The 25,226-nt window shown below is 44.5% G+C and overlaps 1 protein-coding gene across 5 annotated transcripts in view; it reads left to right on the top strand.

Annotated features, from left to right (window-relative positions):
* Positions 1-25,226, top strand: part of PRICKLE2 (prickle planar cell polarity protein 2) — a 187,994-nt gene that overhangs the window by 96,478 nt on the left and 66,290 nt on the right. Inside the window, exon 1 of one of the 5 annotated variants that reach the window (XM_030570704.1) lies at positions 11,652-12,179. The exons of 3 other annotated variants lie outside the window; for them this stretch is intronic. The gene's annotated coding sequence lies outside the window, so the exon portion shown is untranslated. Of the gene's footprint in view, positions 1-11,651; positions 12,180-13,234; positions 13,318-25,226 lie in introns of those variants that run through there. One more of the 5 variants, XM_030570707.1, reaches the window with a different exon arrangement.

Below are 25,226 nucleotides of genomic sequence, written 5' to 3' on the forward strand. Positions count from 1 at the left end.
TATCTTCCTCCATTGTGCCTCAGCAGTGTCTGTGACATGTAAGATCTGCCAGTATCTCAAGCCTGCTGCAGTAGCTTGGTACAGCCTGACGGGTTAAAAATGGAGTAATCATATTATACTCCTCAGGTACTGTTGTCTTTTTCTTGTACACAGTGAATTGTGATGCGAATGAAAGAGAAATTGATAGCTCTGACTTGAACCAGTGTACTCAGACCTACTGCAAGTAAATGCAAGCATCTCCTGTGCAATTCCTCTCTCTATGCACTTTGAGCTGTAACTTGGCTATTTTAAGAGAGAAAAAGTCTGATGCTAGGTCCCAGGCTTACACAGCGTTTCCTGCATCCCGCTGCCTCCTTCATTCAGAGTGTGCTGGGACCTGCCACTGCCGGGAACCCTCCAATTCCCTCACTCTGGCTTTGTCTTCTATTTGTGAGCTGGGCTCTGCTGGGTCCAGTGGTCCCTAGTGCAGCCAACATCTCTGCAGCCCATTTTTGTGGGGGGGGGGGAGGGAAATTCTGCACATCCACCATTAATTTCTACAAAATTCTGCATTGCGCAGTGGCGCAGAATTTCTCCGGGTGTAATATTGGTAGCTGTATCTACCCGCTAGCTTACATCAGCCACATAAGGCAAAGTAAAGTCCTAAACTACAGCCCAGTTCAAGGGCCTTTCCTCAGGACTAGCTTTGTTAACAAAAAGAAGATACAAGAACAAGAGCAAAGAAATTCAGAAAATTGGGTAACAGCCCTTTCCAGTTTACAGCAAACTGAGAGGAACAAGAACTCAGGCCCTTCCCCCGAGGTGCCCACCACTGCAACAACTTTTCCTTTGCTTTTCTAGCCACCCCAGATCAGCCAAGTGATAGCCAGGTCTCTCTTTGTAAACTCTTCCACACTGGGACTAGAGCCCTTGACGGCTGGTCACAGGAGGACACTGTATTTGTTTTTACTCTAGGATTTGTAGCTTTAAAGTGACAGTTGATAACTTTAGTAGAAATTGATGATTTCTCCAGAATGAAAAGAAAAAGAAAATACACATTCAGCCTGGAGTCAGTTCATGTCACTTGCTGCAGATTGACTCCTAATTCAGCATGGAGATGTGCGGGGGGAGAGGGATATGTGTGTATCTCTGTGTAAATATAAAATCATTTTTAACCAACTTCAGTAGGTGCAGCAAATCCGATAGCATATCCAACGGCCTTACGACAAGGATCACACAGTGCAGTACAAAAGAAGAGGATCAGATATTGCTTTGCATCCTAATTGGGGCTGGCTCTAGCAATTTCACCGCCCCAAGCTCAGCGGCACGCCGCGGGGGGTGCTCTGCCGCTCGCCGGTCCCACGGCTCCGGTGGATCTGCTGCAGGCGTTTCTGCGGAGGATCCGATGGTCCCGCGGCTCTGGTGGAGCTGCCGCAGGCGTGTCTGCGGGAGGTCCACCGGAGATGCGGGAGCAGCGGACCATCTGCAGAAACGCCTGCAGCAGGTCCACTGGAGCCGCCTACTGCCCTCCCAGCAACCAGCAGAGCGCCCCCCGCAGCGTGCCACCCCAAGCCCGTGCTTGGCACGCTGTGGCCTGGAGCCGGCCCTGATCCTAATAACCTGCTTCCTCCCACAAAACAGAAATTCAAAACAGGCTCAGTTTTCACTATGCTCATAGAATCATGTGGCGCCCTTATGGGACACAGTCCTCTGTGCTCTGGGGAAAGAATAACCATGAGCAGTAGCCAACGGGCCAAGAAAACCTACTGTACTCAGTACAGATCACGGTTTTCTATCCACGTACTGAGAGATCATCTACAGCAGCGGTTCTCAAACTGTGGGTCGGGACCCCAAAGTAGGTCACAACCCTAGTTAAATGGGGTCACCAGAGCTGGCTTATATTTGCTGGGGCCCAAGGCCAAAGCCTGAGTCCCACCCCCGAGGCCAAAGCCTGAGGGGTTCAGCCCTGCGTACTGGGACTCAGGTTACAGCCCCCCCCATCCCCCCGGCCTGGGGTTGTGTAGTAATTTTTAATGCCAGAAGAGGGTTCTCATGCAATGAAGTTTGGGAACCCCTGATCTACAATATGACTAATCTGTTACTAATATAAGGAGCAATTCTTCCCAGTACAGCATTAGGCCTATTTACCATGTAAACTCTATTCTGAGATGTTAATTAGGACTTCAGTGGTTTATAGGCCTTTTGCTGGACCTCTGCACAAGGGTGTATTTCACCCATACGCAATAGGTGTTGAGGGTGCTTAGGGCTTTGCAGGACCGAGCAAACAATACTGGATAATTTATTAATATATGTAAATAATTATTTCTACGAATAGAATTACAGCTATGACAGTAACTGGGTGCTGAAAACATGGAGTACACAGGCACCCTCATATGGCCTGCTGCCAAACTACATAATATTTAAAAATTGCAACCAATGTTGCACATTAACATCTAGAAAATCAGCCATCAACTTCTCTTCTATGCATGTCTCTACTTTTAACAGATCAAAGGTAGCAATTGTAACAGCAGGAGTAACGTGTAAAGCCAAGCATTAACCAACATACAGATAAAAGCCTGAGTCCTAGGCAAACTGAAACAAAAATATAAGAAATCCAAGTTTTCAGGATACACTGTCACCATCTGAAGTTTGTTCTCTCCCCTCCTTCCATTTACTTTTGCAATTTCTTTAATGCATTGATCAAAAAAGCCAAAACTCCCTCTGGCACTGAAATTGGGGATGTCTGTGACAACACCCCTCCTCCCCCCAGAAAAAAAAAACACCTTAATCTGTCTGAAAAAGGAAGGGTGTATTCATAGCCCATGTCTTCCAAACAGTTTTTCATGTCCCCTAAACCGTTAACTTCTCCTTACAAAGACAGGGTTGTAATCAAGAGAAAATCAGATCAAAGAATCCTCCTGTTGGATCTCACTGCTTCTTCTTGCAGCTTGTAAGAGCTTTTTGCAACCACCAGCAGCACTGAAGAAATCAGGATGGTGCAGCCTCTTTTCTTACTCAGCAACATTCTTTTTTTTTAAACTGGGAGGCAAATCCCTTAGTTCAGGCATCCTGGCAGGGCTGGCTCCAGCGTTTTTGCTGCCCCAAGCAGCAAAGAGAGGGGAAAAAAAAAAGCCGTGACTAGCAGCAGCCCTAATGTGCCACTTCATTCTTCGGCGGCAATTCGGCAGCCGGTCTTTCCCTCCAAGAGGGATCGAGTGACCCACCGCTGAATTGCCGCTGAAGACGCGGACGTGCCACCCCTTTCCATTGGCTGCCCCAAGCACCTGCTTCCTGCGCTGGTGCCTGGAGCCAGCCCTGCATCCTGGAGAGGGAAGAATCTGATCTCCAGGGCTCCTATTAACAAAAAAGAGTTGCCAGATTTGATCCAGCTTTGTCTGAAAGGCCACAAGTCTTCATTTTTCTGTGGTTAGCTTGTTTTCCCTCAAATCTAGCTTTCATCATTCCAACCCATGTCAGTTCTAAATGGGAGGTTTTCTCCTCTAAGGCCATCAGTCCTTCTCTGTCTACCAGCTGCTCACTTTTTCTCTCATTCAGCTGGGGATTTTTATTCTGAGAATCCAAAGGTGTATTTGTGTCTTCATTTCCTTGTGTGGTCATATCCGGGAGCTGAGGTTACCATTCAGATCAGCACGTTGCTGACTAGTGTCTGAGGATGTTGATGGCACCTGGAAGTTGCTTCACTGCATTGTTTCTCCTTCAGCTTTTGCAAACAGCAGCCTGTGCCTCTCCAATTCTGATCCTACCCACTTTAGCTGTCTCCTGTCTATGGTTGTGCCCTTCTAACCCTACCAGTTGACACACTGTACTGCAAATGGTCACAAAAAGAGGAATTGAAAAGAAAGAGACTCATTGTGAAAACCACTCACTAACCAACTTACTGCATTCTTTAGTCCACATTCATGAGGAAATAATGCATCCCCTGCAGTGCTGAAGATCCTTTAGGAAGGAACACAGTGGGTGTGGTGCAGGCAAGAAATATGCAGAACAAGAGAGTATTTATTTACTAGCCATGCTTCAGAATGACTTGCGGCTCTGATTAATAAGACTGGCTGATGCTGTATTACAGTAGCCTCAACTGAGATCAGGGCCCCCTCCTGCAAACTGTACAAACCCCACACAGGGAGAGCTCATGCCTGCCCTGAAGAACATACAACATGGACAGACAATGGGAAGGAACACAAAGGCACTGAGAGGAGAAGTGACTTGCCCAAGGCCACCCAACAGTTCAGTGGCAAAGCCAGGACTAGAACCCATGACTTCCTAGTCTAGTGCTTTATCACTGCACCATGTGCTTCTGCAATCTAAATCCCTTACTGTGGACTTCAGTGGGGTTTATAGTGACATCTAAGTCCCTTACTGTGACATTCTTATGATCCGATGTATCAGATTTTCTGTGCAAATCGCAAACGGTAGGGGTGGAGGGGACTGAAAAAATGATTGTAAAACAACCAATTTTGCATTTTTGTAGGTAAAATAATGTGTAGAAAGTGAGCTTTTTGCTGTGTGTATCTGAAGTTTGAGAGGCTTAGTGTGCGCAAACAAAGGGTTTGTGATGGAGTATGGCAACAAAATAATCCACCATCGCCACCAACAATCACCACCCCAATTGCAAGAAGAATTCCAGGCAGTGCATGCTGTTGAATAGATGTATTGTTTTGTAGGTTTAAATCAGGAGCGTTGCTTAGCACTGTGTGTTTAGGGCAAGGCTTTTTACAACCTGGCGCCTGGTATTTGTAGATTCCTCAGCCTGTATCTCCTCTGAAGATACGTGCATTGGACATTAGATGTTTTTTTTTTCCTATCCAAAGGTGGTAATGTTCCTTCTGAAATGTACTGTAAGTAGGTCAGTGCTGCTTTTATCTTACAGTGTTTCCTTTTCCATTCTCTCATTGATGTGCCTTCCTCTGATTCTCCGAGCTGCGTGTGATTGTTGACCAGCTGCAGTTTTACTCTGGCTAAAGAGAGAGTGCCAGCAATCAAGTTCCAAAGCAGGATTTGTGACTTGGTGCTGCATATTTGCTGAGCGCCATTTAAGGAAGCCTCAGAGGCAGCTCCTAACCCGTGAGTCATCCCCAAGTGACCACATTCTTTCTGTAGCAGGCTGCCTTGACAAGCTTGGTCAGCCTCTTGAGAGGATGTTCACTAAATAATTCAGAAAGGCAACTTGAGCTGACACCCGTCTGGTTTAGGAGCCTGGTGACCTCACTGACGATTACCTGCCACTGCTACACTTGCCATGTAATGTATTATTTTTTGCAGTCTAAAGATTAAACAATGTTACATGAATCCACATTGACAGACAGGTAATCAGTAAACCGAGCTGTTGAAAAAAGCTTGTGTGCTTTTAAAATGACAGTTCCCGCACGCTAGCTGTAGGGATGAATTTGTACAAATTAGTGACCATTATAGAGTCCAGTTTTTCTGCCTTAACAACAGCAAAAAAGGATATCACATTTCTTTGGCATAATTATTGCCCCTGCACTGCCTAATTTGGGAGTGGGATTCTACATTTTGATTATAATAATTTGTCCTTTTTTAAATTTCCGAATCCCATCCCGAAGTTCTTCTCTGAACAAAATGATAGCTCGGAGCAATAATTGCATCCGAGTGTTGGCAAGATTCATCTCCGCAGTTGTAAAAGTCATTCAAGTGACCTTTATGAAACAAGCTCAGTTTGCTTGGCCAGCACCTTTCTCCTTAATGAAACACCCCTTTAAACTGCATGATGCACAGCCTCGGTCATAGGGAATACAATGTGCCCTCTGGAGTTACTGGAACATGTGTGGTGTTTTCACAGGCAGTAGAGCAGTTAATATGAAAGTGATGATTACAAACCCATTCAGCACCTTTCCAGAAGAGAGAAGCACATTTTTATGAGAAATTTGGAACCAAAACTTAAACAATCTCATCTGTTTTGTCTCAGAATAATTTTTGTACAATAATTATTGTACTTTGAGGATACTTTGTCTCTCAAGTATTGGAGGAGGAAATCTGCCAGGAGTGAGGAGAAATATACGTTCTCTTGTGGTGCAAAGGTTTCTTCTTCTTAGCTAACCTCTAGGTCAGCTGCATGGCTATAAACATTTGTTTTATGGGGCTGTTACATGAGGTCACGACCTGCACCTTCATTGTACCATTGTGTGTCAACTACTACCTAAAATCTTGGAATTCCGCATGTAATTACTATTTCCAGCAGTATTTGGTTAACAACATAAATAGCCAAACAAATAGGCCACAGAAGTTAGACTTGATGAGTGGCAGGGCTAGAACAGGCTGACGATGGGAGCTAAATTTTCAGCCCCAGCGTCTGATTCTGCACAGCCTCTTTTGCGGGAGCAGCTGACACTGCCTGCAAAAAAAAAAAAAAAAGAAAAAAAAATTAAAAAATGGAGGTGTGACCATTCTGTGCACAATAAAAGACTGTTAGTTCAGGTGGATCATATCTGCTTCGCTCTACCACCTGGTTTGCAATGGAAATGGGAGTGGTTTTGTGCATGGAAAATAGCTGCAGGTTTAGCGTTACCATATTTCAAGTTACCAAATAGAAAACATTGCCGGGGGGAGGGGAGCTAATGAGGGAGTACAATTGGGGAGTATTTGGGCTAGAGGGAGTATTTGGGGTGCTGAGTGTGTGTGTGTGTGTACAGGGAGGGATATTTAGGGGGTGCTGGATGGGGTACCTGCAGCCTCACACTCGAGATGGGGGACAGTGTCATGCTCCCTGTCACGGTGGCGGGGTGGCTGGCCCAGGCCCAGGATGCAGAGCTAGCCTGTCACTGCAGGCCTCTCCCCTCCCCAGGGTGGGGAGCAGGGGCCTGGCTGCACCACCCCTCCCGGGCTCTGAGGCCCTGTGGTGGGGCAGGCACACTGGCCAAGAGGCACTTGGCAGTTCTGCTTACTTGTCAGGCTGGGCCAGGGCAGGCGGGATCCAGCAGATGCAGAAGAAGGACCAATCCAGTTGCAGAGATGGCCCTTTCTGAGCTGCAAAGGCTGGAGCAGAAAAATTGTCCCGGATGGAGGAGAAAAAAGAGGTTGTGTCCAGGAAAACCCAGTTGTATGGTAACTCTGGGATCAGTTGCATGTGTGAGGCTGGATGCATGCAGTTAGGGGAAGAGCTAAAAGCTCCTCCAACACTTAGGATGGAGTGTAATGGTCATTATCATGAGCCACTCCATTCAGAAGTGTGTGTATTTGGTGTTCCTTGCTCTCAAAGGCATTTACTCTTTGAACTGAAGAATCCCTGACATCTGCTGGGAGAGCAATACAGCAGTGCACAAATAACCCAGGAAGTTTTTGGAGAGTATTGGGGACAACTCCCTGTTGCAAGTGTTGGAGGAACCAACAAGGGGCCGTGCTCCTCTTGACTTGCTGTTCACAAAGAGGGAAGAATTGGTAGGGGAAGTAGAAGTGGGTGGCAACCAGAGCAGCAGTGACCATGAGATGGTCGAGTTCAGGATCCTGACAAAAGGAAGAGAGGAGAGCAGCAGAATATGGACGCTGGACTTAAAAGCAGACTTTGACTCCCTCAGGGAACTGATGGGCAGGATCCCCTGGGAGTCTGGCTAATATGTGGGGGAAAGGAGTCCAGGAGAACTGGCTGTATTTTAAAGAAATCTTATTGAGGGCGCAGGAATAAACCATCCCGATGTGCAGATAGAATAGCAAATATGGCAGGCAACCAGTCTGGCTTAACAGAGAAATCTTTGGTGAGCTTAAACACAAAAAGGAATCTTACAAGAAGCGGAAACTTGACAGATGACTAGGGAGGAGTATAAAAATATTGCTTGAGCATGCAGGGGCATAACTGGGAAGACTGAAGCACAATGAAAGTTGCAGCTAGCATGGGATGTGAAGGGTAACAGGTAGGGTTTCTACAGGTATGCTAGCAAGAAGAAGAAGATCAGGAAAGTCTGGGACCCTTACTGATTGGGGAAGGCAACTCAGTTACAAATGATTTGGAAAAAGCTGCAGTACTCAATGCTTTTTTTTTTTTTTTGCCTCAGTCTTCACAGACAAGGGCAGCTCCCAGACTGCTGCCCTGGGCAGCACAGTATGGAGAGGAGGTGAGCAGTCCTCAGTGGTGAAAGAACAGGTTAAGAACTATTTAGAAAAGCTGGACATGCACAAGTCCATGGGGTCACATCTAATGCATCCGAGGGTGCAAAAGGAATTGGCAAATGTGATTGCAGAGCCATTGGCCATTATCTTTGAAAACTCAAAGGAGGCCCCGGATGATTGGAAAAAGGCTAATGTAGTGTCCATTTTTTAAAAAAGAAAGGAGAATCTGGGGAGCTACAGCCTCACCTCAGTTCCCAGAAAAATCGTGGAGCAAGTCCTCAAGGAATCCATTTTGAAGCACCTGGAGGAGAGGAAGGTGATTAGGAACAGTCAACATGAATTCACCAAGGGCAAACTTGATTGCCTTCTATGATGAGATAACTGGTTCTGTGGATATGGGGAAAGCGATGGACGTGATATACCTTGACTTTAGCAAAGCTTTTGATACGGTCTCCCGCGGTATTCTTGCCAGCAAGTTAAAGAAGTATGGATTGGATGGATGGACTATAAGGTGCATAGAAAACTGGTTAAGTTGTCAGGCTCAACAGGTAGTGTTCAATGGTTCGATGTCTAGTTGGCAGCCGGTCTCAAGCAGAGTGCCCCAGGTGTCAGTTCTGGGGCCATTTTTGTTCAACATCTTCATTAATTATCTGGATGCTGGGATGGATTGCACCCTCAGCAAGTTTGTGGATGACACTAAGCTGGGGGGAGAAGTAGATATGCTGGAGGGTAGGGATAGGATACAGAGTGACCTAGACAAATTGGAGGTTTGGGCCCAAAGAAATCTGATGTGGTTCAACAAGGACAAGTGCAGAGTCCTGCACTTAGGACAGAAGAATCCCTTGCACTGCTACAGTCTGGAGACCGACTGGCTAAGTGGCAGTTCAGTAGAAAAGGACCTGGGGATTACAGTGGACGAGAAGCTGGATATGAGTCAGCAGTGTGCCCTTGTTGCCAAGAAGGCTAACGACATATTGGGCTGCATTAGTAGGAACATTGCTAGCAGACTGAGGGTAGTGATTATTCCCCTCCATTCGGCACTGGAGAGGCCACATCTGGAGTACTGTGTCCAGTATTGGGCCCCCCACTACAGAAAGCATGTGGAGAGAGTCCAGCGGAGGGTAACGAAAATGATTAGGGGGCAAGGTCACAAGACTTATGAGGAGAGGCTGAGGGAACTGGGGTTATTTAGTCTGCAGAAGAGAAGAGTGAGATTTGATAACAGCCTTCAAGTACCTGAAGGGGGGTTCCAAAGAGGATGGAGCTCGGCTGTACTCAGTGGTGGCAGATGACAGAACAAGGAGCAATGGTCTTAAGTTGCAGTGGGGGAGGTCTAGGTTGGATATTAGGAAAAACTATTTCACTAGGAGGGTGGTGAAGCATTGGAATGGGTTACCTAGGGAGGTGGTGGAATCTCCTTCCTTAGAGGTTTTTAAGGCCTAGCTTGACAAAGCCCTGGCTGGGATGATTTAGTGGGTTTGGTCCTGCTTTGAGTGGGAGTTGGACTAGATGACCTTCTGAGGTCTCTTCCAACCCTGATATTCTATGATTCTACGAAGCCCATTTTTACCTGTATGTAATGTGGTTTTAACAATATTTCCAATGAAAATTGTTACAGTAAATATAATTTGTTTCTGCTTTAACTTATCAGTCTGTAAACAAACTTCATTTTGCTCTTTGCTCAGTGGAGTTTCGTCTGATTTACCACATATTTGAATTAATGTATCCTATATTAAAGAGAAAATATCATTTGGGGGCCTTGGTGTGCAGACTGTTCAGGGGTCTACCAAATGCTTGTGCTATATCCACATTAACTATTCAGGATTGAGTTTACAGCCAGCCTGCCTATACAGTGATGAAAGCAGGAACAGATTAAATGTGGCTATTCAGTGAAAGTGTCTGCCCGAGGGAGGTTGTTTTCTCTCCTACATACACTATTGAATTGTGTAATTTGAGAAGGGGATAAAAACCTACCCAAATCCCTAGCGTACCCTTAGTAAAGCATTTGATACTGTTACTCTTTAGTAGAATTGCATGGAGAACTGTATAAACAGAGGGTTTCAGTTCCTTGAGTCTTGCTGAGCTGAGCTCAGCACAGGACCCAGCAGAGGGGACAAAAGTGGCTTAAAGACAACTTTGTGTTTCTTGTCCCCCATATACATACATCCACGCCCCTCAGGAGAGCCAGGGGCCAGTCTGGAGTAGCCTCAGGGTTCTGGCTCCGTGAATGCAACTGCAGGATCAGAGCCTGATTCCTTACTAGAGCATATAACTTACTATGTAGGACCATGTGCTTGAACTGGTAATTTAAATAAAATGATACTTTCTTTTTTAAAATTGGCTAATTCCATAAATATTTATTTCAGTAAAGTGTGACCCAGAGGATATGTACTGAGGTCCGTGGAGTTATGTTGATTTAGGCCAGCTGAGGATCTGGCCCTTGGTAAATTGAGTATAATGCCACATAATTAAAATTTATATCACATAATAAAATCCATCATTTATGGCATTGGAAACTCATGGCTGTTTGTTTGCAAAATATAGAGTTTGCTAATTTACTCACCATTGCCAATAGCAAGTGCCCCAAAATTCTGAGTCAGGCCCTGAAAAATCATGAGATTGGTCCAAAAGTAATACATTTTGGAGTCTTTTTATTTCAGTTGTTCTCCTGTAAGGGCCACAGTTTCAAGCTTTTGTCTTCACGTATGAGGGCTAGAAACACACTTTTTCCTAGATTGAATCTCAGATTCTGATGTAATCACATGATTCCAGGAGCTGGACTTTAAAGAAAACACCAAATATTGTCAGTCTTGTGATGAAAGCCCAAGAGTTGACAACATCGTTTACTCCGTATAGTTTCTCTTCTTTTAAGATCATGTCACGTGATGGGGATGCTCTCTTTCTCTGTTGACTATGTGATCTTATTCTTATGGTCTGGATTATGTTCCTGGGATATACACAAAAGAAGAAAACCTCATGACTCTCCCGGCCAGATAAGTAAAGGTCATAAAATATGCACTAAACAAAATGCCACCTTAATAATCATGTGTATTACTTAGAAGGTTTAGCCCTGCTGGTGCAAATCTGCTGTGTCTAGGATCAGTGGGGCATCATAGGAAATTAGTGGGGAATAAAATTAAGAGGGCATTGGAAGTTAGGAGAAAAATAAATTATGAGCTATAGAATTAGTCTCTTTAAAAGCCTGCTCTAATATTAGATAATGAGCTAGAACAGCTTACACGGGATGCAGTGACTCAAATTGAAATTTAGTCAGCAACAAATAGATCATAGGTCTAGAAGGATAATTGGTATCTTCAAACCATTCAGTTTTGATCGTTGGTACCTAGACAACTGTTTGTCATATACACGTGGGCCAGATAAAAGGATTTTCTTGTCTTTTCCTAAACAGCCTGCAGGGATTATTGATTGGTAAGAACAGCCTGATTTACATGTAAATAAATTATAGACACTGGCCAATGACAATTTGAACTGTCCAGATGCAATAGCTTTGACTTGCTGACATCACTGCTTCATTAGCATGCAGGAGATGAGAGCACTGCAACAGTGAAGATTCTGGCTGAGCTATCAAGCTGGCAATGATTCTCGATGGGCTGCTCCTTTCCTTGTTAATGTCTTGTGCTTTGGAGAGTAAATGGAATATACTCTGGCTGGCTAAGGGTCATTTATCCAAGCCAACGTTGGGGGGTCTGCTGAAAGCATTTGGATGGCTGGAAGAGGATCTGGTAGGGAAAAAGCAAAACGACCAAGCTGGAATTCTGAGGCAGGTACTGTAAGCTATAAAGCCCATCCAGACACAGGGCAAAAACCACCCTTTTCCTGCTGATGGTTTCCACAGCACATTTTCTTTCAAGCAACAGTATGTTTTGTGTGTCTCTCTTCTAAAAGGCTTTTGCAAGAGCCTACTGCTCATTTCAAGAAGGCTCCTACCAGTGTATGCCACACAGTTTTGAGAAAGAAAACAAGATGTTTTATCACACTGCAGTGCTGTCTGTGTTCTTGGTAGCAGCATATCACAGGAAAGTAAACTGTAAAAACTAACATAGCAGCACAGATTAGCGGATTTTCCCCCCCCAGACTGGCATAATCATTGGTGAGAATAGGTAAGACATGACCTTTTATTAGCAACTTTTGTTTTGTTCTGTATTTTTAGAGAGACGCTGAAGCATGTGGGGAGGGGGGCAGAGGGGATAGACAGCTCTGCTATGTGTACATGTAATGATGTGATAACTTTGCTGATAGAATGTTATCGGTAGGTGTTAGAGACTTTTTTTAAACCTTGCTGTTCTTGCTGTTTATGAATGAAAAAGGTTAATTCTTAAATTGAAGTTTACAGCTGCAGGAAGTCAAAGAGAAATGTTTCAGCTTCATTAACATGTTTTTCATTTAAAAAATAATTATGAAAGGTTTTAAATAGAAATACATGCTGATCTCTCATTGGTAAATTCAGCTTCAGGAAGTCTGGAAGCATTGGATATTTTAAGCAAACTGTATACAGTATAGTTTCTAGATGATGACATTACAAGTAGGGTTATTTGTTTTATTATTTTACTGACATAATTCTGAAAACAGTTTTCAAATATTAATCATACGTCACCTTTGTTATACTGCCAGAACACCTACCCTGTAGTCTGAGCTAGCCCTTAAACCAGGAAGTTATATTTTCTAATGTCATTTTCTTTTAGTAGATTCTTCTTTATATTCCTTTAAGCGACCATATGTGACACAGACATGACCTGTGACCATGTAAAGATTTTAATCCAGTTATTCTTTGTTTTGTAGCCATGATTCCTGGGCTACACTAAAGACTGATTGAACCTTTATGAGCCATTGAGGATTAGTGTTGGACAGAGTAATGCCAGAATAATTATTCACACAAATGCAGTGTCATCCTTTTAGTTTTAGCTCTGTTGTCTTGTACCTTACCCTACTTATTTTTATTCAGTGATTATTTTCACCTACTGTGTGACTGCTTAAGCGTCTGACCTCAGTGTGTTCCATTTATAAGGGTATTGACTTGAATCTGTGGTGAAGATTTATTCAGTAAACTGTCTGCAGTTAACAAGATTATGTTTTGCTTTGTGTTTCATTCTCCTGTAGTTTGTTTTAAACAACTTTATTGAACGGAGCAAAATGAGATGCTTTAGCCTGTTTCCTTCAGACAGTATTTGCAAGTGTTAGCCAACGTGCACAAAAATCATTCTGCTGGTGACAGCATTCACAGATAGGTCAGTAATTCTGGTAAGCCTCAACTTTGAAATAATTCCGATAGTTCTTAATGTGACGTTGCTTGTAATGTTTCTGAGTATTTTTGTGTGTTAGTCAAATTTTCTTTCTTCGGAATCTTGGGTCCAGGATATGTTAAAAGGGAAACATATTTACTGCCTACCTGCTACACACCAAAGGCTGTAAATATCCTTTCAAATAAAAAATAGCACCGTGGAGACATCATAGTGAAACAGCTTTAATTTAAAAGAGAACGGACAGAGTTCATTATAAAAAATGAAATCTAGAATGTGGTGGTACACAAGGGAGAGCCCATGAAATAACTGTGGAGAGGTCAGTATTATGCAAACTTACAAATAAAGGACTGCGTATGCTAGCAAGGCCACAGTTGTCTGTCTGGAGCTTAGTAAGTGCCGTGCTCAGTTAGAAATTAAAGTATAAACCCTGGTAGAATCAAACATTGGGAAGCAATCTCCTCCCTTATTTAGGCGATATAAAGAAATCCTTTGAGACAGGACTACAGCGCTGTATCTTGCTGAGCTGGAAAGCAACCAAATGGTGTAATTAAAAATGTCAAAAGATAACCTATGGTATAGTGCAAGCTTTTCAAGGGACACTGATATTTTAACGACTGAGAGCTCTCTTGGGTAGAGGGCTGTGGAATTAAAAGGATTTCGCTGAGTCTTCATTATGTGAGTCTGGTTCTCACAGTGCACTTGGAATGATGTTTGTAGAGCCCAGACAATGGTGTGTTTGGAGTTGCCATTATGCGTTTGAAAGGGTCTGTTTAGTTCATAAAAAGGTTAGGAACTGTGTTTGTGCTGCCATATGGGAAACTTCAGTAGTGTTACCAATCACAAGCGTTCAAAAGCCCTGAGTCAGGCCCCTGAAAAATCATGTGATTGGCATAAAAATCGTGAGATTTAAACAATAATAATACCAATAGTTGGTGAAATCTTGGCTCCATTGAAGTCAGTGGGAGTTTTGCCATTGATTTCACCAGGACTAGGATTTCACACCATGATTTATTTGGGAAGTGGGATGGGGGATATTTGCCTTCTGGGTTTGAGCCTTTCAGGATCACTTTTTCAAGCTTTTCTCCACAATTCGAGGGCTAAAACCTTATTTTTTAATGAAAGATGATTGACATGTAATCACCTGACTCCAGATGCTGGGGCTCTAAGAAAACACTAAATGGTATGAGATTAGTGGTAAAATTGTGAGTTGACAACCTCTTTCTCCTATGGTAGTTTATACAATTTTTTTTTCCATGAGAAAGGACAGGCTCCCACAGACCATGTGTCTTCTGGGAGGCTGAACTGAGACACAGGAAACCTGGGTTCTGTTCTTGTCTCTGTCTCTGGCCTGCTGTGTGACTTTGCATACATCAGTTTGTCTCTCCGTGTCTGAGTTTCCCTACCTGTAAGTGAGACGCAGTGATACTTAATGTCCTTTGCAAGTTGCTTTGAGGTCTATGGATGAAAAGTGCTGTGTAAAAGCTACATATTTATCATTATTACAAGTTCCTCGCCTTTATCCAGGATATACTTCATACTTATTGTCACAGTTTGACTCCTGGGTTTAAGAATAAATCAGAGCATTCCTATTTAAAAAAATAAAAATAAAAATATGGAGCTATACCTAGCTCATAGACCCCAAAAGGCCATCAAGTCCAGCCCCCTGCCTTCACTAGCAGGACCAAGTACTGATTTTTGTCCCAGATCCCTAAGTGGCCCCCTCAAGTATTGAGCTCACAACCCTGGATTTAGCAGGCCAATGCTCAAACCACTGAGCTATTCCTCCTTGCAGTGATGTGAGGCTTACCAAGATATGAGGTGCTGTAGAATCAGGTCTTGAGCTTTCATACATTCATGAGATTTATTCTTGGTTCTGCTCCAGTAGCGTAAAAGAGGTTATAAATAAGGCACAAATAATCCCAGTGCATAAAAGGCTTTCCCAGACTCTGTGTTCCATCTGTTCTTGGCTAGGAGGCCGTAAGTAGCAGAACATAAATTAAGGCAGCCTTGAGGCTGCTCTAATACGTGCCAGGGACTGTGCAGTCCCCCAGTGAGATGTAGACTCCAGGGGAGCACAATGGTGGTTTAAGGATAACTTTCCCCCCAGCCTTCTCTGTTCTAGTGCTCAGCTGAGGAGTAGAGCAGTGAGGGACTCCTGTCTCTTTCGTCCTTTGCATGAATTGAAAAGCGCAATTCACATGAGGACAAGCTAACTGAAATGTCATTTTATATTGTCAGTTTCAGCCATACACACGTTACCCCCTGAGCAAAAAGTCTCTTAAAATTGATTTAAAAGGGGACAATGTATTTTTTTCATCTTTCCATAAAATAAATCACAGGTGACGGTATTTTGCTGAATCTTTTTTAAAAAAAAAAATAATTTCTTGCTTGGTCTCAGACCAGGAGAATTTCATCCAGAAAGGGGAATTTTTCAGAGTTATCAGCACGTAGAAAGGAAGTTATAATTAAGCTTGGCAAAATTCAGTTTTTATTTTTATAATGTTGACAACTGCTATCAATGTTTCTATTTAAACCTTTTCTTTATTTTTACGGATTTAAATGTTCACAGTTGTGCAAAATTATGGGTTTTAAGCATTTTTTCTATTTGTATCAATTTAAATTTCCCCAGCTATGGGAAATATTGAGGGGCATCAGACAGTAATTATTTAGTGATGGTAGATGATGAGAGTCAAAAGTTAAAGCTTAGTAACCATTAAAACACAAATTGTCAACGTCACATGTCAAAATATGCGAAGCAAATATCTGTAAATGCTAATAAGGTCTCAAGCAGCACTATTCTTCTGTTGCCTACCTGTAAACGGCAGTTGTCATCAACGAAACGATTTTTTCCTTAGTTTGTGTGTATACGACAAAACTGATGTTTACCAACATTTACCAATAAAAATCTTATAGTCTAGTTATAATGAAAGACTTCACATAAGCTTAGCTATGACATAAGCTGCTGTTGCCACTATAAAAGTCACAGGGAATTAATCCAGGGAACATGAAGGGTATGTCTTACATCCCCAAACCAAGGACATTTAAAGTTTACAGTGAAAATCCAGCCTGTCACTTGTTGTCATCCTGCTTTGTTTTTCCTGGGAAGAGAAGGGCAACCCATGCAATGCAAATCCTATCTTGAGATTTGCAGCTATGCGTGATCTAGGGTAGCCACTACAATTATTCATTTATTACCAGGATGCTTTTTCCTTCTGTTAGTATTTTAATATATAGACGATGGAGCTCTTCATAAAACAGTAAGGCCAACGGCATAACTTTCCTGTGGTGCACTGCAGTTGCTTTGCCATCAAATTCTGGACCTACAATATCCGGCACTGGAGGCACAGAGTGAATGTAGCAGAATGAAGACAATCTCACCACCCCTGGCTCCTGACGTAGGGAATTAAGGCTTTAGCGCTCCTGCCCACAGATAATGCCCAGCGGCCCTACTGGCTACTTGTCAGTGGCTGGTGCAAGTTAGAACTTCAGGGGCTGGCCCAGGACCAGCTGGGTGTAAAAGTTGCTTAGAACATTCTGGTTCCCCCATGTCCTAAGCTGCCCTGGGTGCTCCTCTGCCATAGCTGATTGTCTTAGAATCATAGAATATCAGGTTTGGAAGGGACCTCAGGAGGTCATCTAGTCCAATACCCCTGGTCAAAGCAGGACCAATCCCCAGCTAAATCATCCCAGCCAGGGCTTTGTCAAGCTGGGCCTTAAAAACTTCTAAGGATGGAGATTCCACCACCTCCCTAGGGAACCCATTCCAGTGCTTCACCACTCTTTGTCTTTGTTGCATGTTTTTGTTGTGCAGATGCCAGATTTTTGAGCTTGCTTTTCACTATGGCAATCAGTGTGCATGCATCATGGTGGCCACCAAAGCAAAATGAATCCCACTGTGAAGAGTCACCATTTAAGGTGTCTGCCATGCAAAACTCATTAGAGGACATAGTGGCTGCAATCATAAGGCATCCTCTGGACTTCAGCGGGAGTCCTCACTGTGGTAAGCAACTCCTCATGCTAGTAAACACAGCCACGTAGTGTCTGCAGGATTCCGTTTGTAACCAACAAGCTGCATGCTGCGGGACAATGGTACTGATTGTTACCTGGCTTCAAAACCGTTCCATGCCGTATAGTTCACACTGTCCTCTGTCACTCTGCCTGAGCAAACCAAAAAAGCTCGTTCAACTGCCTTAAGCGGTTATTGGGTAATTCAAAAATGATCATGTCTGAATATGTGTGTTCTGAGGGGCTACAGGGCGGTTTGGCACAGGAAGGGTTTGCCCATTTTTTCCCCTAAATCAAATTCCATGTTTCATGAACACTCAGTGCTATGAAAACCACAATTTGCTGGCTGCTTTTGCAACTCGAATTTCCTAAAGCAGAGGAGTGGTAGCTTTACTTCTGCTTCCTTGTTCAAGAAGACTTACAATACCCCTTTGCAGATAAATCCTCTACTTCTATACCATTTAAAACCCAATTGTACAAATGAACTATTGTCCGTGTGTATTAGCTCTTTCTTCTGCTAAGCGATAGTGTCATACCAATGAGCAACTGAAGGATGTGTGAAGTCAAAGAAATGTTTTGTCCAAAAACGACCCCTTTTGTAGCTGAACTCTGTGATCACTTTGGAGCTTCCCAGCAGAGAGGTGGCTAAGAGCTGTGAGAGTCTGGTACAAAGTACAGTGTCAGAATGCACTTGGAAAAGATTGGAGGGTGATCAGGAGGGATCCAACATTTCTGGTTGGCAGAACTCAGGGTCAGTGCATGGTTAAAGTTGGCAGCTCTTCTTTTGATCTCTCAGGTGATACTCCTAGGCCGATGCTATTAGTCAGCCATTTAAAAATCCTATTTCAGTTTTTGCCCTTTACCAGTGCAGCACATATTTTGTGCCAGATCACTATAGGAATCACTGCAACAGTGCATATAAGGGCGTACAGAAAGAGTTGTGCTGATTAGAGAGATCATACAATTCGCTCACATAAAATATTATTCAGGGACCCAAACGACAACTGTTTAGAGCAAAATAGTCTCTCTGGGCTTTGATGTAGCTGAATTTTAGAGCAGTGAAGTTGGAAGTATCCTGGATTTACACAGGTGAACCTGAACGTGCATTACGGCAATGCAACTGTCTTTCATAGACTTGAAGTTGACTGCATGCTGGAGTTTGAACACCCAGCCTTCATGTCAATATCCAGTGGATGGTTTGCTTCCAGCCTTGTGGATTGAACTGCCAAGTTCAGCTGTGAAACCTGTTGCCATCCACAACTGCAGGGTAATGCAGCAATATTCAAAATCCCTCTGTCTGCAGTGTCAAGAGCAACTGCAATGGTAATTCTTGGCACTGTTTCTCCGCTGGGCAGACTGCCAGCTCCTTTCTTGGCATTTCTGTGTCAGTCCCCGATACCTCAGAATCTTTCGTTCCAGAAGGGTACTGAGGAGCGACTTTGTACTTTACGGTGACCACAGTGTGGGATCTGGCCTCAAGTTGGCTATGCTCATGTCTTAACTGCCACACATTTATTTTTGTATGCTCTCCTGGTAGGGCTTATGTATGAATCTGCCTCAGTCTCTCTGCCATAGACTGTTGCAACGTTAGACCTCCATATTTGACAGATCATTTCTATACAGCCAGGCCAGGCTACAGACAGGAAATTTCCCTGGGCACAACCCAAAGGGTGGTATTTGTTTTTTTAATATTACTCAAGTTGCTTAAACAAAGACATATGCAGTGAGGTACGAACCCCAGCAGAAAATCCCTTACATTGGTTTATTTAGAGTCTTCTTGGTTGTTCCTACCAATATCCAGGGGCAGTGTTACAAGCACAGGCAATAATGAAATCCATGTCAAAAGGGACATTAGAACAGAACCAACTGCAACTCAGAAACCACAGACAGAGTTTGCAGCACTAGTGGACCTACGAGGAGACGTGAGTTCCAAAGCCCAACCACTTTGCCCTCAGCCCTCTCTCATTTAATTCACGGGAGCTAGTAGCTGGAGCATCTGTTAGGGACTAGGATGTAGGTGGTCTGGCCTAGTGGTCAGAGCAGGAGTCAGGGCTAGTGGATGGAACAGGCGTCGAGGGGGGTGGAACGAAGTCAAGGGTCTGCACCAGAGTCAACAGCCAGTTACCAGAGCCAGGGCTCAAGCCAAGAGTCGGAACCGGGAATCAAAGCTAAGGGTCAGAGCCCAGGGTCAAGCCAGAGTCAAGGGTCAGTAGTTGGAGACCAGGGTTAGAGCCAGGACTGGTCACTGAGGATTGAAATGAGGCATAGGGGCAGGAGGGAGAGGCAAGGATCCAGCATGGAGCAGGAGAGTGGTGGGAACAGGAGCGAAGGCAGGAGAAGAGCAGGAACAGGGTTGGGTGCAGTAGTCAGGCACAAGCAGGGTTCATGCAGCCATAACAGGAAACCACCTTGTTGCTCAGACAAGCTTCCTGTTCCTCTTCCTGGCTTAAATAGCGTAGTTGGACCAATTGATGGAGTCGGGCGATCCTCCAATCAGAGCACCCATGGGTGGTGCCTGGGCTGGGGCTGTAGCCCTGTAGCTTCCCAGTTCATCTGGTTCCTGTAGCCACTGAGTGGATGCCAGCAGCTGTCTGGGACCTCCCAGGCCTGGGTTTGGGACCTGGGACATCATAGCACCTTGGACGAAAGGAGCTACCGTAGTTTCAGATGGGGAGAGAGGCAGCCTTTAAAGCAGCTAGGACCAGAGCCGTTCAGAGCTCTTCAGCTTAAACTTCAACACCTTAAACTTCCCTTGGAAATCAGCTGGTAGCCAGTGTAATGTGCTGGCCGCTGAAAGGCTCCTTAACCAGCGGACTGCTGCATTCTGTCATTGGCTGTGATTTCTGAATAGCCTGAAGGCGAAAGCTCGTTGTGGTAACCCAATCTCAAAGTGACAAAGACATGGGTAACCACAGCAAGGGACACATCAGGAAAAAAAAAATTCAACCTTCCTGCCAAGGACTGTTTGCAGCTCTCTTGGCAACTGCTGCTACCAGGATCTGTAGCGATAGCTTGGGTGCTGATATAAACATGGATGTTTCTCCCAGCTGTGTTATCCACCCCAAAGCAACATTTCAGACTTTTCTTATCCACTTAGTCCTCATCTATGTCCCAATCATCCATACTTAAGAGCAGCATGGTCTAATAGGTAAACCAAAGAAGTGGGAGTCAGGAAACAGAGTCACTCTTTCTTGATCTGTCACTAGTGTGCTGTGTGACCTTGGGGAAGTCATGTTCCTTTGCAGTGCCTCAGTTTCCCCATCTGGAAAAGGAGAGAGTGATGCTTACTCTGCTTTTTAAAATGCTTTGGCTGCAAGTGCTATACAAAAGCTAATTATGTTAATGTTTTAGCCTCTGTAAATTATTCCTTCTCCTGGCAGGGTCAGAAGAGATGGACACATGCTGAGGACACCATCCCTTCCAATTCCCAATTAGCTCTCCTAATAGTTCCATAATTGTGTTCAGCAGGAGGGGTAACAGAACTGGACCCTAAGAAACCATGCCTGAGAAATGTGTGTTGGATCAGGCAGCTTTCCAGTAATCTTTCATGATACACTGACTGATGAAACATGACTCAGAGTTTCCTCACAATCAAAACATTGTCCAATACTGCAAAAGATCATGAACTCAAGCATATAACAAGCAGCCTAGAGGCTAAAAAGCACCCCACTAGTTTTGCAAAATGTAGTTGATTAGAACTCAGCCATAATTTTTGTTCAGAAACCAGAGAATTGGTTTTAAAGGGATTACGAAACCTCACATATTAATATGTACACAAATGTATGCAGATCTTTTATTACACAGATGGTACAACCGTCTCTTCTTCTTACACTGTGCATCAAATATGAGCAAAGCCAGTAGCTTGTGCTACGAATCAGGAAATCGTATTTGCTGCACGTTCTCCCTGTAACAAAATTTCTGTCTGATACGATTTACTGAATTCAGTCCCACAAGAGACAACGGAGGAAGGAGAAGCAATGCTAGGAATGTTGAGTGTTCCTGATCTGTCCCTTGTCCAGCCTGAGTGATGTTAACATCAATCTTGCCTTGATTGTTCCTGCTGCTTCCATTTTAGACAAGATCAGACTCGTACATTCCACGCATACGGTGATCCAGTGCAAGTAGGATTTACTGACGGCTGGAGTCAAAATATAAAATGCTTATGCCCTACTGTATCCACTAGATGTCAGCCTGCTGCCCCCCACACCGCTGCCCTGCTCTGTAAAGTAGAACAGGATTCCACCTGCAGAAACGTAACAAACATCAGGAGGTTTGTGTTTCCCCATCATGGCTAGAACAGAGGGACCATGGCTTTTATTCCTGGCTTGGACTGATATTGCCTTAAGCAAGTTGCATGCTTTATCATTCATGTCTCAGTTTACCAGTCTGCAGAATGGGTACTGTAATAATACCGACACACAGGATTGCTGGCAAAGGTTACATGACAAGGGTTGATCTCCATTGACCCCAGCAGCTAACCATGGCACACGTAGGATAATCGCATATCTGTTCACAGGGGTGTCATGTAGCGTTATTGATATATGGCTGCAGAATCATTGCCACGTGTCATTACAATAATGCAGGAGATGAAAGAACATGGCTAGCGGGGGCCTGCTTGCAATCGTTACACATTCACAGCTGTTCCCTAATTAAAGATGGTAAACAGCAGAGTACAGAAGTGAAAAAGACCTAAAGAGAGTGGCACGTTTCACCACTGGGATCTGTGATATTTCGTTAAAGGTGACCTGCAAAGAGAAACCTGAGTTAAGAACAGATTTCTATGCTGAATGCCTCTAGTAATCAGAGGCTGTGTGTTGGAGACAGGAAGGAAACCAATATAGAAATCAATTTTAACTAATATGGTCAAAATTAGTTTCCCCATCTCCGAAACTCTCCAGCTGCCATTTGGTTATTGGACATATCCCAGAATGCATCAGCCTGGACAGTAGGATCATCTGGCCCATAAATCTGGGCTTACCTTAGTCTTTGATTTGCAGCTCACCGTTAATGAAATATCAAAGATACCAGATCTGGAAATATTTCCCTTTTAGACTTTTTTCACTCCCAAACTCAGAGTACGTCTACACTACGGGATTAATCCGATTTTACATAAACCAGTTTTGTAAAACAGATTGTATAAAGTCGAGTGCACGCGGCCACACTAAGCACATTAATTCGGCGGTATGCGTCCATGGTCCGAGGCTAGCGTCAATTTCCGGAGCGTTGCACTGTGGGTAGCTATTCCATATTTATCCCATAGTTCCTGCAGTCTCCCCCGCCCCTTGGAATTCTGGGTTGAGATCCCAGTGCCTGATGGGGCAAAAATCATTGTCGCGGGTGGTCCTGAGTAAATGTCGTCACTCGTTCCTTCCTCCGGGAAAACAACAGCAGACAATCATTTTGCACTCTTTTCCCCTGGATTGCCCTGGCAGACACCATAGCATGGCAACTGTGGAGCCCGTTCAGCTTTTTTTTTACTGTCACCGTATGTGTACTGGATGCCGCTGACAGAGGCGTTACTGCAGCGCTACACAACAGCATTCGTTTGCTTTTGCATGATAGTAGAGACAGTTATCAGTCGTTCTGTACCATCTGCTGCTATTGTAAATTGGCAATAAGATGACGGTTATCTGTCGTTCTGTACTGTCTGCTGCTGTCATGGGTGCCCCTGGCTGAGGTCAGCCGGGGGCGCAAAGGCAAAACTGGGAATGACTCCCCGAGTCAATCCCTCCTTTATGGTTTCTAAAAATAGAGTCAGTCCTGCCTAGAATATGGGGCAAGTGTACTAGAGAACCAGTGTATCAGAGAGCGCAGCTGCTCCATGTCAGATCCCGCAGAAATGATGAGCTACATGCTATTCACGGGGGGGGCCCCTGCAACAACCCCACCCATTGCTTCCCTCCTCTCCAAATCTTCCTGGGCTACCATGGCAGTGTCCCCCACATTTGTGTGATGAGGTAATAAAGAATGCAGGAATAAGAAACACTGACTTGTTAGTGAGATAAAATGAGTGGGAGGCAGCCTCCAGCTGCTATGATAGTCCAGGCAGGACATTAAGCGATGCGGGGGAGAGGAGCCCAGCATCCCACTGCTATGATAGTCCAGGCAGGACAGAATCTTTTCTTTACACATGAAAGGGAGGGGGCTGATGGAGCTCAGCCCCCAGTTGCTATGATGAAGACGGTTACCAGCCGTTCTGTACCATCTACTGGGAATGACCAGGAGTCATTCCTATTTTTACCCAGGCGCCCCCTGGCCAGCCTCACCTGAGGCCAGCCAGGAGCACTCACGGGCTGATGGTGACGACGGATAGCAGTCATATTGTGCCGTCTGCCACTGGGGAGGGGAGAAGAGTGGATATTGCTCTTCACTGCTGCAGCATCGCGTCTACCGCCAGCATGCAGTAGACATACGGTGACACTGAAAAAAGTCAAGAAACGATTTCTTTCCCTTTTCTTTCCCCCCCCCCCCCATGTGAGAGAGTAAATTGACGAGCTATACCCTGAACCACTCCGGACAATGTGTTTGAACCTACAGGCATTGGGAGCTCAGCCAAGAATGCAAATACTTTTCGGAGACTGCTGTGGACTATGGGATAGCTGGAGTCCACAGTACCCCCTCCCTCCCTCCATGAGCGTCCATTTGATTCTTTGGCTTTCCGTTACGCTTGTCACGCAGCACTGTGTAGCCTGGAGATTTTTTTCAAACACTTTTGCATTTTGTCTTCTGTAACGGAGCTCTGATAGAACAGATTTGTCTCCCTATACAGCGATCAGATCCAATATCTCCCGTACGGTCCATGCTGGAGCTCTTTTTGGATTTGGGACTGCATTGCCACCCGTGCTGATCAGAGCTCCACGCTGGGCAAACAGGAAATGTAATTCAAAAGTTCGCGGTGCTTTTCCTGTTTACCTGGCCACTGCATCCGAGTTCAGATTGCTGTCCAGAGCGGTCACAGTGGTGCACTGTGGGATACCGCCCGGAGGCCAATATCGTCAATTTGCGGCCACACTAACCCTAATCCGACATGGCAATACCGATTTTAGCACTACTCCTCTTGTTGGGGAGGAGTACAGAAATCGATTTAAAGAGCCCTTTATATCGATATAAAGGGCCTCGTAGTGTGGACGGAAGGGCCGTTAAATCAGTTTAATGCTGCTAAAATCGGTTTAAACGCGTAGTGTAGACAAGGCCTCAGTTGCCCACCATCTTTGTAATAACACTGAAGAAATGAAAGAAGCGACCATTGGAGCTAGTGGTGGTGCAGTGACTATGTAGTAGGCTACCAGACATGACAAAACTGGTGCCTTGAAAATAACTTTGGTCAGAAAATTAAGGTTTTAAACCAGGACAGGGCAGAATAAAAGGTTTTCAGAACAGCAGGAGCTACTAAGGTTGCTGCAATGACAGGCCGAGAAGGGGTATAAAATCCTGTTGCCCTGAGCTGTGCAGTACAGAATTTGGCACAACCAGGTGATTCATTTTCACCACCAGGTTTCTCTGGGGAAGCTAGACATTTGCACCATCCAGGGAGAGGTCACATTGGCAGACTCTAGTGCTCAAGTTATGAGAGGTTTTGTAAAGTAGCCTCTCTTTCTCTTCTCCACATCCCGCCTTAAAGCTCACCCCCTTCATGAATCTCTTCTCTGCCCCTCTGTCATTTGAGTTGCAGGTGCTACCCTATGCTCGTCCAATTAAAAGTCATTGCAGGTTCTTGGGAGCAAAGATCCTGCCTCACCTTATGTTGTATGAAGCACCAGGCGTGTTTACAATCCTCTTAACTCCCTAGTACTCATCCACTCACTGTTACCGTAATCTTCATGGGGCAGCTAAGCTGCACAACAACGTGGGGGGGTTAGTGTGACTTCTCAGGAGAGCTTGCACTGGGCCCTTGTTCTCCAC

The sequence above is a fragment of the Gopherus evgoodei genome, chromosome 7 (assembly GCF_007399415.2).
Source record: "Gopherus evgoodei ecotype Sinaloan lineage chromosome 7, rGopEvg1_v1.p, whole genome shotgun sequence".
NCBI lineage: Eukaryota > Metazoa > Chordata > Testudines > Testudinidae > Gopherus > Gopherus evgoodei.